Source organism: Gossypium hirsutum, chromosome D01 (assembly GCF_007990345.1).
Source record: "Gossypium hirsutum isolate 1008001.06 chromosome D01, Gossypium_hirsutum_v2.1, whole genome shotgun sequence".
Lineage (NCBI taxonomy): Eukaryota > Viridiplantae > Streptophyta > Magnoliopsida > Malvales > Malvaceae > Gossypium > Gossypium hirsutum.
The window spans coordinates 48,811,748-48,817,747 of record NC_053437.1 but is presented as its reverse complement, the minus strand read 5'-3'; positions in this window follow the sequence as shown (position 1 = coordinate 48,817,747).

Here is a 6,000-nt window from a genome sequence, read left to right as displayed (position 1 = left end):
AATCACCAAAAATGGTGGAAATTGAATTAAAGGCTGAATAATATATGAAATTAAATCTGAATGAGTCTATTTTTACATAAAAGAGACATAGCAAGCAAAAGAGTTTGATATTATGAGATATTTGAATTTTAGTGAGATAGGGCTAGAATAATTTCGAAATCCTCTATTCTGACTTTGGAAAATCATTAAAAATTGTAAAAAAATAATTAAAATAAAATTTATATTTTTAGAATCCTTAATGAGTCTATTTTCAAAATAAACAAACAATAACATTATCAAATTTTTTTACTATGAAATAATTAATTTTTAGTGAAGAAGAGTCAGAACTGTCGAGCAATGAAATAGGGGAAACTTTAAAGAATAAATTGTACTTATTGGATAAGCCAAAAATTCTGAAAATTTTATGTTAAAAATATATGTGAGTCTAGTTTTGGATAAAATTAACGGATCTTAATTTGGAGCTCATAATCTTGAGATATAACTAAATTAGAGACTCTGACTCAGATAGATAGTTTGAATTTACATACAAGAAAATAGTGAAAGTATGGATAATGTTATTTAAGTGTGTTATACACATTAAGGATGTGGAATGGAGAGTAGGAGAAGGAAAATTGGAAAATATATGAATTATTTGTGTATAATTGGTTATATGCTCGATTATGATTGATAAACGATGAAATAGAAATGAAGCTTATATTTGCGCATGATTGGTCATAATTTAAGCTCATGTGGGAAAATAAAGTTTCATAGTATGTGTGTATGGTATATTTGGAATATGATATGGCTTGAACTAATGTCATGAATGGTTTATGAATTAACACATGTTGATAAGTTTGATACATGAACAAATGTTGTGCTCATCTATGCTTATAATGCTTATGCTATATGTTTATTTGGTTAACATATTTGGTGTATATGCTTAGGCTTTGGCCAAGTTATGGTTGGATTATGTCACGTTAAACTTATAAGTTATGCATTGAGATGGTAAGTGCCTAAATGGAAATATGCTTGTGATCATGACAGGGGTGGTAAGGTTTAAATTATGTAATCTCTAGTGAAATGGTTTATCACATGGTTAGTTCCAAAAAGAATTATGTTTAAATGCATTCACTTGCGACTATGGTTGAATGATATGTTTATGTCTTGTGTGATATGCATAGGAAACGGGTGTCGAAAGATAATGAAATAGTAAGTTCATATTTGAAGTGAAAAATGACAAAAAAAAGGGGATGATGAGTTTAATTGATGTTGTTATTTAAGTTAAAGTGATATTTTTCAATGCAAAATTGAGAATTTCATAAATGTGTTAATGAATGGTGTAATCGATAAACGTTGAGTTAAATGGTAAGTACGTATTAGTATTGAACTTACTAATATTGAATTGTACGTGAATTAAATGGAAATTACTAGTGATAGGATTTGAATTATGAGCATGACAAATTGTGAATTGAATAAAAAGAAATGAAGCATTGAACTGCATGAGTATGTAACAGATCTCGTAGGCCCTATTTATTATGAATATAATATTTTGTGGATATATTGTGAAGAATTGTAAAAGCATGTTAATAATTTGAAAGTTTTAATTTAGATGAAATTTTATAACTCGGTTCAATTCGTTTACAAGTGCATGTGTTCCGGTAATGCCTTGTACCCTATTTCGGTGTCGAATAAGGGTAAGGGGTGTTACAATGCCTCGTACCCCTATTTCGATATCTTGGCAGCCTTCTAAGTAACTCCTCAACCCAGAGTTCCGCTTGAGGAAGCAAGGGTAGCGGTAGCTGCTGAATCTTCTATTGGTACATGGACAACTGTGTGGACCGATGGGCTTACCAACCTTGATCGTTACAAAGGGCGATGGTACCACATTGAGCCCATTCCTGAAGAAGAATATCAATATGTATGTTATGTAGATTACCCTTTAGACCTTTTTGAAAAAGGTTCTGTTACTAACATGTTTACTTCCATTGTGGGTAACATATTTGAGTTCAAAGCCCTGCGTGCTCTACGTCTAGAGGATAGTGAATACTATATTGAGAGCATTTACTCAAACACCTCTCATGCATTATTTTTTTGACTACACTATTCTTTAAGCATTCTTTTAGCTTTAGAGGACCACGCCGAGCAGGCCTGAAGCCAGCCATTAGAGGACCAGGTACCTGCTGACAAGGCTGAAGTCGGCCATTCCGTGGCCATGGCCTGCTCGTCAATCAGGCTTAAATCACACGCAGACCTAAGGCCTACTTGGCAAGCTGAAGTCGGCCATTGATGTCAAGAGCCTGACATGGGCCTGACATCAGCCATTGTTGTCAATGGCCCTTTTAGTTTTTTTTTTCTTTTTTTGTGTCACGCCATTTTTTTTCCATTTTTTTCTTTTCTTTCTTTAGGTCATGAGCCATTTTTTTATTCTTCAATTTGTTGAATAATTTATTTATTTATTTTACACTATATAATAATTGAATAATTTGTTTATTTAATTTATTTACTTTACACTATATAATAATTGAATAATTTATTTATTTAAAACATTTATTTTACACTATAATAATTGAATAATTTATTTACTTTAACACTATATAATAACTTAATAATTTATTTATTTAAAACATTTATTTTACACTATATAATAATTAAAAATTTTATTTATTTAATAATTGGATAATTGAATAATTTTTTATTTATTTCACACTATTTTTTAATAATAAATTATTGTTTTTTACAATAATCATGAAATAATAAAAAAAAGGCTCGCCTATTCATCGTCTTCCAATCCAACATTACGGAAAGATTAACTGCGAACATAAACACGATGTGGGCAAGTTGATCGATTGTGGCCGGATGTTCGACAGACTGTTCGCTGTTTGGGTTCACCCGTTTCCCTAATATCCATGTCATTTCGAATCCTCGTCAACTGTGGTTGACCTTTAGGATGTCTACGGAGACAGCGGTCCGACAATATCTCAAAAGCAAGGGGCGAAACTTCCCAATTCGAGACATCCGGCATTACGGGAAATTCGTTCCTCCAAATACGCAATGTGCGTTGTAGCGTGTAAACCTCGTCTATGAAATGTTCGACATCTAGTTTTGCATGCGCACACGGATATCGAAGAGTTTGGAACCTTTCGCACTTGAAACGCCTATTTCATAGATCAATAGCGTACGACCTGGGTGGAAGACCTAAGCGACGGCTTACGTATTCTTGAACTCGAAATGTTTCCAAGTCACGCTAATACAGTTCTGCGTTCATCTTTCGCACCCTATTCTCGTTTACTTTCATTGTGTTTCAGACGCCCTCAACGTACCCGTGCCTGACCTCCATCTACTTTATTTGCCTTTGCCACATCATTGGCATCAACGTCGCCAATCTATAATATGTTGCCGAGAAAACAGTCGAAATTGGCAGATGACGTGTATGCCTTAATACCGCGTTAACCTCCTCTATAAGGTTGGTCGTCATGTGACCATACTGAAACCCAACATCGAAATTTTGACTCCATTGCCAGTTCTCTATTCTACCCAACCACTACCGGAGATGATGATTTTCCAGTAACGAATTCATCTGAGCTTCAAGCCTCGCAAACCTTTGCGTGAATCGTTGCAGTTCTAACTCGTACCTTGTGTATCCAATTTCGAACAAATAATTTAAAACAATTAAACACCTATAAATTTATAAAAAAAATTTAGAAATACAAATTTATAAATCTTTAAAATATACAAATCAATTTTGGAACAATATTTTTTTTACCCATTTTTACGAGTTCTCTACGCCATTCTTTATTCTTATACTCTCTTTTGAAGTTTGACACAATGTGTCAGATGCAATAAACGGGCCTCCACGGAACCCCTGAATGCTTTACTGCAGCAACTAATCCATTCGATTTGTCCGATATGAGGCAAATGTTTTCTTTCCTCATAACGTGCCTTCGCAGTTTTGACAAGAAAAATTCCCAAAACTTGAATTTCTCACTTTCCATGATGGCAAAAGCGATAAGAAGTACATTGTGGTTCTCATCTTGTGCAACCGTAATCAGGAGTATTTGCGTGTCTAACTCAAATAACCATATTTCATCTACCTGCACCATCGGCTTGCAATGAAGGAAGGTCCTAACACACGGCTCAAACATCCAAAACAATCAGTGCAAAACCTATTTGCTCGATTTCATCTCGCCGTCTGAGCCTTTATACAGTAGTGTTTGCAAATCAGTTACCGTTCTTGGCACATACTCCCACATCGCGATTATTCACCCTTAAAGTTCGTTGTATGACGCATCCCAATGGCCGTACAACTACTTTATTGCCATTTGTTTCGCCTACCATGCCTTCTTATAGGAAACCTTGTATTTGAACCAAGTTTGCATTTTGCAATAAGAATCGATAGAAGGATGGTGGGACTATCTTTCACCAACGAGATGATAGAGTTGCATATTGTTTTTGCGTCCAATTTTCAATGTTCTTGCGACATACAAGCAACCGTGCAAGTGTGAGGACCTTCCATTTTCCTAATTGTCCATATTTGGGTTCACTGCATTAATGCAGCTCAAACACACCAGTTACAGCCACTTGAAGCTTTCCAACATTCTTCGACATATAAAGACTGCGTTGGCTTCGTGACCTTATAGTTGACAAAGAGCTTTAAGTTGTACTGTTTTATTGCATGTAAGCAGTCTTTCTTGTTATCGAATTGTTTTCCTATGAATAACTTTTCAGCTTCTGATTCTTCATCCAGTAAGTGAGCCGACACTATATCTAGATATTCGGAGAACTCGCACGCAAGCGCCGCATCAAGATCTACATCAATCATGAAGGCCCTTGGATTATTATGAATAACTATACTGGGTCCCATGTTCCCAGCCAAATGGGGATGTACATCTTCACCCTCTGTTGGGCCTTCATCGTCTATGTCTTTAGAGATGTCATCCAAATCAGGATCACTCAAATATTCAATACCATGCTTGGATTGCTCTTCATAGCCGGACTGCTCTTCATTATGGGATCCTTCTTTACCATCTTCTATGGTGACCAACACTTCTGGATGAATCTCTAGACGAGGGCACGGTATTAGGACGTTATACGAACATTCACCGTAGTTTGGATTTTCGGGAGTTTGCAGTGACCATCCACAGCCCGACTAATCTTCCCAACAGACATTAAAATCAAAATCAATTCTAGAATGCTGACTTACTAGAATTACAACTTGAACAGGTTTTGATTCAGCCATCTCCGTAAACAACTCCACTAGGCTAGGGTTTTCCATATCCGGTTGCAATAAATTGCCATCATTGTCCCTAGATCATTATCATCTTCAAGTTCCATTTTCGTGAACTTAAGCGGATCTGTTGAAATAAAAAATTTGTAAAATAGTCTCAACATCTGTTTCCCGCATCGGGTAGCTATTTTTGTACCGATCTTCTACTTCAAATCCGCCAGCAAAACACATTTGTTGAATCTCATCCGATTTTTGCCGACTTTGAAAAACACAACCTTCTTCAGTTGTATTTATCATTTCTCCATCGAAATAAACATAAACTAACAAAATTTGAGAACTCATTTTCAACAATTATTGCTTCCTCCTCAACAAAAAAAATATTAATATTGTATTTCAACTAAAAAAAAGCAAAGAAAAAGCTCAAATGTAAGAGAAAACAACCCTATATATTGAAAGGGTGCTGGCCATCAGTGTCACAACACCTTTTTTTTTTAAATCTGGTACAAGGGTGTTACCCATCAGTGTCCCAGCACCCAAATTTTTTTTTTCAAATCTAGTACAAGGGTGTCGACCATCAGTGTGCCAGCACCCAAAATTTTTTTTCTCAAATCTAGTACAAGGATGTCAACCATCAATGTCCCAACAATTAGAAAAATTTTTGGTCCCCGAAAAACTGAAGCTGACCATCTAGTACCCCCGACCCAAAATTTTTTTTATTTGATAAAGTGGGTGTTGGCCAACTGATGGCCAACACCCAAAAAAATGCTTTTTTTATGTGTAAAAGTGGTGCCGGCCAT